This window comes from Piliocolobus tephrosceles, chromosome 5 (genome assembly GCF_002776525.5).
Source record: "Piliocolobus tephrosceles isolate RC106 chromosome 5, ASM277652v3, whole genome shotgun sequence".
Taxonomy (NCBI): domain Eukaryota; kingdom Metazoa; phylum Chordata; class Mammalia; order Primates; family Cercopithecidae; genus Piliocolobus; species Piliocolobus tephrosceles.
The window spans coordinates 115815800-115825235 of NC_045438.1; the positions used below are offsets into that span (position 1 = coordinate 115815800).

The window sequence follows — 9436 nt, forward strand, 5'->3', positions numbered from 1 at the left end:
CCAGAAACACTTGGCCTCCTTTATCTGAATATAGAATAACTCAGCACAAATAGATCAGTGGTAGTAGTACAACAGCTATAGTAGCCCAACCCTTTTATTTTGTAGATGTAGAAAACCAAGTTCATATTGAAGTGACTTGGCCAGGATCACAAAGGCCAAGCTGGAACTAAGACTGAGTCTTAAGACTCTTGCTTTAATTCTCTCTCATCATACCTTATAGGAAGAGTTTCTATGCTAAATTCTATGCCAGATCTATAAAGTCATTTTTCTGAGACACAAAACTGCTTTAGGTAAGTGTTCTAATAGTTCCTCATGTTCATCTGAAATCTACTAATTATGTTCGACATGGAGACTTTTATTTTTAATGTTGTGTAATTAGACTTTCAAGTTCCGCCCTTAAAACTTTTTTTCTGTTGTTTACCAAAACAGGCCAAGATTCCAGCTAATAATATTTTCAACCACTTTTGTCATTCTCCAATAAATTATATAGAAAATTGTCAAAAGTAATTCCTGGCCGGGTGTGGTGGCTCATGCCTGTAATTCCAGGACTTTGGGAGGCTGAGGCAGGTGGACCATGAGGTCAGGAGTTTGGGACCAGCCTGACCAACATGGTGATACCCCATCTCTACTAAAAATACAAAAAAAAAAAAAAAAAAAAAATTAGCTGGGCGTGGTGGTGCATGCCTGCAATCCCAGCTACTCAGGAGGCTGAGGCAGGAGAATCACTTGAACCCGGGAGGCAGAGGTTGCAGTGAGCCGAGATCGCGCCATTGCACTCCAGCCTGAGCAACAAAGTGAGACTGTCTCAAAAAAAAACAAAACAAAACAAAAAAGTAATTCCTTTCCAGTGATAACAGAAATCAGAGACTTCAAGTATCCAGTTCAAGTTCACTGGACTCACTACTTCAAAGGCAGTATAATAAGCTCCATGAGATGATCTTTCTGAAGTAACTCTTTTCTGTCTATCAGCTGACTTGCAGAACTGATTGTATACTTGACACAGATCCACATGACTCAGTGCAATGGGAGTAGTTCAACAGTTCTGAATTCTTAGATGATTTTCGCTCTTTGTTTCTTGGTTTGTTTGAAGAGATCAAAAGGGAGCTCTATCGTTGTGTGATAAGTGTGTCTCTATCACTGTTTTCCATAGCTTTCCCTTCCAAGATCCATTATAACTTTGGAAATGTGGTGAAATATATCTTATAGAACTCTATTAAAAGACTAAATCTGATAAGGTTTAGTCTAGGGGTGTGTGTGTGTGTGTGTGTGTGTGTGTGTGTGTGTGTGTGTGTGTGCGCGCATGCGCACATGCCCACATGTATGCTAGGAGCAGGCAGAGTGGAGAAAGGAAGTGATGTGGGGGTTGCAATTGTAGCACTTGCGACAAAACAAGGATGTTTAGCACACATCTACAATAAACATGATCTTCATTATTTTTAGTTAGCCACATTATTGTTATACCCAGAAAAATAATTTTACAATATTTCAAAGGTTAAAGAAATGATTCACAGCAGAAAATCAGAATCCAAGTTGGCAGTCTGTTCAGTAACCATCATTACTTCTCCCACTAATTTTCAGGTCACTATCAGTAAAACATTTTTAGTCAAGCAAACAATTTAACAATTATTTGTCCTCATCCACTTTTGCACATAGTTGAATAAGCTAATGTGGGCTAGAAACAAAATTAGAAGCAAACTCTGATTAAACCATTCATTCATCAAATGTACATTAAACACGAGGTATCTGACAGGTTTTGTATTATGAGAAAAGAAACAGTAAATAGGAATCTGGGTGCAGTCGCTCACGCCTATAATCCCAGTACTTTGGGAGGCCAAGGTAGGTGAATCACCTGAGGTCAGGAGTTCAAGACCTGCCTAACCAACATGGTGAAACCCTATCTCTACTAAAAATACAAAAATTAGCCAGGATGTGGTGGTGCATGCCTGTAATCCCAGTTACTTGGGAGGCTGAGGCAGGAGAATTGCTTGAACCAGGGAGGTGGAGGCTGCAGTGAGCTGAGATCGTACCACTGCACTCCAGCCTGGGCGACAGAGCGAGACTCTGTCTCAACAACAATAACAACAAGAAACAGTAAACAGGAAAAGACAAAGGGTTTCCATTCAGTAGAACCCTGTGGTGGAGGCCTGGACAGCATGCATGGGCATACACTGGCAAGGCACCAGTCTTGGTGTGAGCAAGCAGACAGTGCAGGAAAGCCTCCAGGAGGAGGTGATGTCAGAATTAAATGTGAAAGGACAGGTGAGAGTAGACAGATGTGGAGGTAAAGGGAACAGGAGAAAGAAAGGCTTGGAGGTGTGAGAAGGGAGCGTGCATGTCAAGGACCTCACAGTTAACATGGCGGGGAGCGGGGAGGTGGGGTCAGCGGGGAGTAAGGGAGTGAGAAGGATGGAGGCGGAGGGTGGGGGGTTCATGCGGGTCTGGGTTGGCTTTGCCAGGAGATAAGACTAAATCCTGATAGCCGTGGGAGCTATTGTAGAAATCATTTCAGGCTGATCAGATTTATTTGGGTTTACTGGAGGAGGGAGGAGGCTGTTTGTATGTATTTGTTTAATCTTGTTTGGACAAGCCTTAAGCTTAGTAAAGGACAATACGCGGTCCTTAATATTGAAAGAGCCAGTATATACCGTCATACATTATTGCAACATTCTCGTTATTCACGTAGTGCACTCAGATGAATATATTCTCAACAAATATTTCCTTCATTTGTAACATCTAGGCAGAGGTGGGCAAGAGCAGATAAAAGAGATGGCGAACTTCGATGACCTTCTTTATATGCCTCAAGGCCTCACCACTGATATGTCATTGAATATTTCACACTGGCTTCCTCCGACTCTTTTTATCAAGGTCTTAACAACCATTGTGTCAACATGTGACCTTTTATAAACTGTACACAAGGACCCTTTTTGGGACAACGTGATCATGGGAGAGAAATCTCTCCCTTTGCCTCCCTCTCCCTACCCATCTGTGCTTCTGCCTGAAGTCATCAGCATTTCAGAGATTAAAACTGTGTTCTTTAGGTCTTAGCCACCAGTTTTTATTTGCATAAGCCATACCAAAGAAAATGAGAAATTCCTTTTGTGGCTTCACTACTTGGAACTTTGAAAAGAATGAACAGTAACATTCTCAGTCAGATTCAGATTTTGTATAAAACCTGCTTCAGAGAACTGAAGGATAAAACATGCTTATTTAAAAATTTTAAATTATCATCCTCTCGATAGAGACAACACCAGGACAAGTGAGAGCCAGACAGGCACTGGGCGACTCTGCCTCACCAAGGAAAAATTACTCAACATGAGCAAAGGAGAGCCTAGGAAGCCAAGAGGCGGAATGTCATCATACGCATTTTTTGTGCAAACTTGTCAGGAGGAGCATAAGAAGAAGCATCCAGATGCTTCAGCCAGCTTCTCAGAGTTTTCTAAGAAGTGCTCAGAGAGCTGGAAGACCATGTCTGCTAAAGAGAAAGGAAAATTTGAAGATACAGCAAAGGCAGACAAGGCCCGTAATGAAAGAGAAATGAAAACCTATATCCCTTCTAAAGGGGAGACAAGAAAGAAGATCAAGGATCCCGAGACACCCAAGAGGCCTCCTTCAGCCTTTTTTCTGTTCTGTTCTGAGTATTGCCCAAAACATCCTGGCCTGTCCATTGGTGACACTGCAAAGAAACTAGGAGAGATGTGGAATGACACTGCTGCAGGTGACAAGCAGCCTTAGGAAAAGAAGGCTGCGAAGCTGAAGGAAAAATGCACAAAGGGTCTTGCTGCATATCGAGCTAAAGGAAAGTCTGATGCAGCAAAAAAGGGAGTTGTCAAGGCTGAAAAAAAGCAAGTAAAAGAGGAGGAAGCTGAGGAAAATGAGGAGGGTAAGGAGAGGGAGATGAAGACATGAAAATGAAGAAGACAATGATCATTAATAAGTTGGTTCTAGTTTTTTTTTTCTTGTCTGTAAAGCATTTAGCCTGCCTGTACACAACTCACTCCCCTTAAAGAAAAAAAATGAAACGTAAGGCTGTGTAAAATTTGTTTTTAAACCACACAGTGTCTTCTTTTGAATTTAACACACTACCGAAATGTGTCTTTAGATAGCCCTGTCCTGGTGGTATTTTTTTTCTTTTTATATTTTGAGACAGAGTCTCCTCTGTCACCCAGGCTGGAGTGCAGTGGCACCATCTTGGCTCACTCCATCCTCTGCTTCCCGGGTTCAAGCGATTCTCCTGCCTTGGCCTCCTGAGTAGCTGGGATTGCAGGCGCCCGCCACCACGCCCTGGTGGTATTTTCAATAACCACTAATCTTGCCTGGTAAAGTATCAGGGTTGTAAATTGGCATGGAAATTTCAAACAGGTTCTTTTCAGTGCACAGCACAAATTAGTTATATATGGCGGTGGTAGTTTTTTCATCTTCAGTTGTCTCTGATGTAGCTTATACCAAATAATTATTGTTCCGTTAACTGAATATCACTCTGTAATTGCAAAAAAAAAAAAAAAAAGTTGCAGCTGTTTTGTTGACATTCTGAATGCTTCTAAGTAAATACAATTTTTTTTGAGACTGAGTTTTGCTCTTGTTGCCCAGGCTGGAGTGCAGTGGCGCGATCTCAGCTCACCACAACCTCCGCCTCCCAGTTTCAAGCGATTCTCCCACCTCAGCCTCCTGAGTAGATGGGATTACAGGCATGCACCACCATGCCCAGCTAATTTTGTATTTTTAGTAAAGACGGGGTTTCTCCATGTTGGTCAGGCTGGTCTCAAGCTCCTGAACTCAGGTGATCCATCTGTCTCAGCCTCCCACAGTGCTGGGATTACAGGCATGAGCCACCACACCCCACCTAAACACAATTATTTTTTATTAAAAAAAAAAAAAAGTATTATCCTGTCAAGAGCCACCCTAACCATACTCAGTACAATGTTAAAACACACCACCCAGAAAAGACGGCACCTTCAGTTCATGCCAGAGAATCTCTCTTGCCGGTAAAAAGTTAAAAAAATAAAATAAAAAACATATCACCCAATTTGGGCAGTGTTAGTAAATGCGCCCATTTTTCATTGCAAGTTTGCAAGTTCTTTTTTTCCTTTTTTCCTTATTTATTTCCTTGTTGTCTTTGTTTTTTGTTTGTTTGAGACGGAGTCTTGCCCTGTCATCCAGACTGGAGTGCAATGGCGCGATTTCAGCTCACTGCAACCTCTGCCTCCCGGGTTCAAGCGATTATCCTGCCTCAGCCTCCCCAGTAACTGGGATTACAGGCGCCTGCCACCATGCCCAACTAATTTTTGTATTTTTAGTAGACACAGGGTTTCACCATGTTGGCCAGGCTGGTCTTGAACTCCTGACCTCAGGTGGTCTGCCCACCTTGGTCTCCCAAAGTGCTGGAATTACAGGCATTGAACCACCATGTCTGGCCAATTTATTTCTTTTTTAAAGAGACAGGATCTTACTATGTTGCTCAGGTTGGTCTCAAACTCCTGGGTTCAAGCCATCCTCCAGCTTCAGCCACTGCCTACCCTCCCCAGCCCCCAATTGCTGGGTTTACAGGTGTGCAACACTTAAGGTTTTGCATTTATTTTCAAACCTTTTTTTTTTTTTTTTTTTTTTTGGCTCCTTTCCTGGTCATCATAGTCACATTAAAAAAAAAAAAAGAAAGAAAGAATACATTTAGATAAGTTAACATTAGAAACTACTTATTACTCCCATAGAGCATCTATTGTTTTAGGTGCAAATATTTCCAAAATCTAACTATTTGTATGTATTTTTCCTCTTAATTTACCTGAGAGACGCTCAGTATTGAATTTAATGAAGGAAAATTATAATTTTCTCTTTGTGATTTTTTAAAAGAGTAGTCAAGGGTAATTTATTATAACAAACCATGAAAGGAGATTACATTTTAAAAGTATTTTGTTGATTTATAAGTCAGCAATGACTTCATCTGCCTAGTCAATGAAAGACCACAAGAGTTTTAAATAAACTCCCCACATGCTGAGCTGTGTGCTTCCCTTATCCTATCACCCCACCCTCTGCAGTTTAATGACATAAGGTGAGTAATGCTACAATCTGTTGAAGACTCAACAAAGTCACGCTCTGTAGACACCACAAGAGTTAAATTGAACTTTAATAATAACTTCAGGCTAGGGTGCTGGAGGAGGGAGAGCACCAGGAAAAAGAGCTAGTGCATGTGAGGCTTAATACCTAGGCGATGGGTTGATGGGTGCAGCAAACCACCATAGCATATGTGTACCTATGTAACAAACATGCACATCCTGCACATGTACCCTGGAACTTAACATAAAGAAAAAACAATAGGCCGGGTGCCGTGGCTCACGCCTGTAATCCCAGCACCTTGGGAGGCCGAGGTGGGCAGATCACGAGGTCAGGAGTTCAAGTCCAACTGGCCAATATGGTGAAATCCCGTCTCTACTAAAAATACAAAAATTAGCTGGGCATGGTGGCGTGCACCTGTAGTCCCAGCTATTGGGGAGGCTGAGGCAGAAAAATCACTTGAACCTGGGAGGTGGAGCTTGCAGTGAGCCAAGATCACACCACTGCACTCCAGCCTGGGCAACAGAGAGAGACTCCATCTCAAAATAAATAAATAATAATAATTACTTAAGGTTTATCTTACAATTCTGCCACCTCCCCCAGACAGGTCTGGAGATTGAATGGACATGATTTTAATAAGAGAGGGGTGGAGGGTAAGGGGTGCAGTTGGGGAGGTGGGTAGAGGAAGAGGAGGCAGATTGAAAATAGTTTTTTAAAATCCTGGTCACTGAGTGGAAAGCATGCTCATGTTCCTGGGAGCAGAGGGGGAAAATGGGTTAAACTTGAGGGACACGCTAGGAGTTAATCATTCAGGGTTCAGGGTGAATGCAAGTAAGAATTCTAAAAATAACAACTTCTCCTTCAAAACTGAAGCAGTCTGCAAGAAGCAGAATTGGAGAGCTTATTAGCTTGACTCGTTTGCCCTCTGCAGCTGATGCTCCCAATTTAAATCCTGGCACAATCCTAAAATAAGAGTTAGCTCTGCAAAGGTAAAAAGAATTGAGGGGCCGGGCGCGGTGGCTCAAGCCTGTAATCCCAGCACTTTGGGAGGCCGAGACGGGCGGATCACGAGGTCAGGAGATCGAGACCATCCTGGCTAACACAGTGAAACCCCGCCTCTACTAAAAAATACAAAAAACTAGCCGGGCAAGGTGGCAGGCGCCTGTAGTCCCAGCTACTCGGGAGGCTGAGGCAGGAGAATGGTGTGAACCCAGCAGGCGGAACTTGCAGTGAGCTGAGATCCGGCCACAGTACTCCAGCCCAGGCGACAGAGCGAGAGTCCGCCTCAAAAAAAAAAAAAAAAAAAAAGAATTGAGGACACTGAAGAATATATAATATATATCAGGTAAGTTTAGTGGCACAAAACTAGCTCACAATTCCACATTGTGTTAGAGCAGCTCCGACCTCTGCATTCTTGTGTCCACAGAGGTAACTGAAAGGGAAGCAGCCAGGTAAGTCATCCTTGCAAGCTTTTCTCCCGTTCCACCTCTTCTCATTTTGTGGTGTCAGTTGCTTCGGAAAGAACAAGGGGAAAGGAAAGGTTGCTGAAGGAAGGCATTCCCTTGTGTGTACATGTTAGTTTCACATTCTGTGCCCGTTATGCCAAAGAGGCCTTTGCTAGATAACATTTCCTCCTAGTTTGCCACCAAGATGGACAACAGACCTTTTCAACAAACCCTGCAAACTTTTTAAATTAATACTGCTAACACCAGGACAGATGTTACAAGAGAAATCTCTTCCTCCTTTCTTCTCCTCTTTCCCTAGTCATTCCACCCTCAAACATTTAGGGGCCCTGTACTAGATACTGGAGACACAAAGGAGACTAGAACACTCTCTGTCACTGAATTATTCTCAGTCAAGTGAACACAGAAACTGGGGTCTGAAAATGTTGAATAGTAAAGCCATTTGTGACAGAGACGCATCTCATATTGGAAGTGAAACTTACATTTCCTGGCTCATAATGAAGACCTCTATGCTCAACACCACGTACAAAACATGTGCTATGTATAAAATGGGTAAATGCCATTAACAAATACATTTATCATTTCGGGATAGGCTATTTGTGTCAAGACAGCAGACTTTCAAGTACTAACTCATCTTTCCCTTCCACCTTCTTTTTTAATGGCCTTATCTGAATGACTCTGTGCCCACTACTAGATAGGTGGTCTAAGACTTCTTGCCTTTTTTTTTTTTTTTTGAGATGGAGTCTTGCTCTGTCACTCAGGCTGGAGTGCAGTGGCATAATCTCGGCTCACTGCAACCTCTGCCTCCCAGGTTCAAGTGATTCTCCTGCCTCAGCCTCCTGAGTAGCTGGGACTACAGGCGTGTGCCACCATGCCTGGCTAATTTTTATATTTTTAGCAGAGACAGAGTTTCACTATGTTGGCCAGGCTGGTCTCGAACTCCTGACCTCGTGATCTGCCCGCCGCAGCCTCTCAAAGTGCTAGGATTACAGGTGTGAGCCACCACGCCCGGCTGACTTCTTGCTTTTTTCACTGAATGGTTTGGAGCACACACAAAGGGCTAACACCTGGCACTGTCATTTATGAGCAATATAAATTTGGGCAAGATTCTTAACTTTTCTGAACCTCGGGTTTCACATCTAGGACCCAGAGCTAATATTTCTTTCCTCATGGGATTGTTGTGATATTAAAAATAAAATACTGGGAGACAGTAAGCGTGCAATAAATAGAAGCGGTTGTTATTAACAAAGAGACTGTCTACCATCTCCTCTTGTTTTAAGCCCCCTTCCTGAGAGAGGTGGAAAGAAAGCCTAACTAGCAAGTGTGGCTTTCTGGAGGGAGCAGGACTTGCAGCTGTTGCAGCATGATACAGTAGAAGCAGAGCTTCAGCTCTACCAGGACATTCTTCCATTTCCATATGATAGAGTGTCCTGTTGCAGTTGGGCTTTTGGGGGTAAGCACCCAGCAACCCCAGGAAATTGGAGTTGAAGCTGTGGGTGCCAGAGACCAGGAGAGGTTCTAGGAATCATAAGAAGTTTTTAAGATTTTAGATAACCTGGTGACACAAAACCAGGGAATAGATCAGGTTGTATTTATTCCCTTATGAGCAACTCTCCCATCTTTTTGCTTTCAGATATTGCAAATTCATCCCACCTCCTGCTGCAGCTATGATTCTCAGAGAAAGTAAGTGTCCATTGCTTGGGTAAATAAATCTATTGCCTCTCAGCCTTACCCTACTTTGAGCTATCAGGCTTCCTCCCCTTTCCCCACTCTTCCTTAGAAGTCCAAAAATGCTTCTAGAAAGTACAACTTGAAAACCACTGCTATAATGCAATGTTGGGAACCTTGTTCACATGCTAAAACTCAGTATCACCTCCACCTCAGCTGAAGATCCCTAAAGCTCAGTAGCACCTCGACTCCAGCTGAAG

General features: G+C 42.9%; 1 pseudogene; it reads left to right on the forward strand.

The window, feature by feature from the left end:
- Positions 1-9436, forward strand: part of LOC111549746 — a 40339-nt pseudogene that overhangs the window by 30121 nt on the left and 782 nt on the right.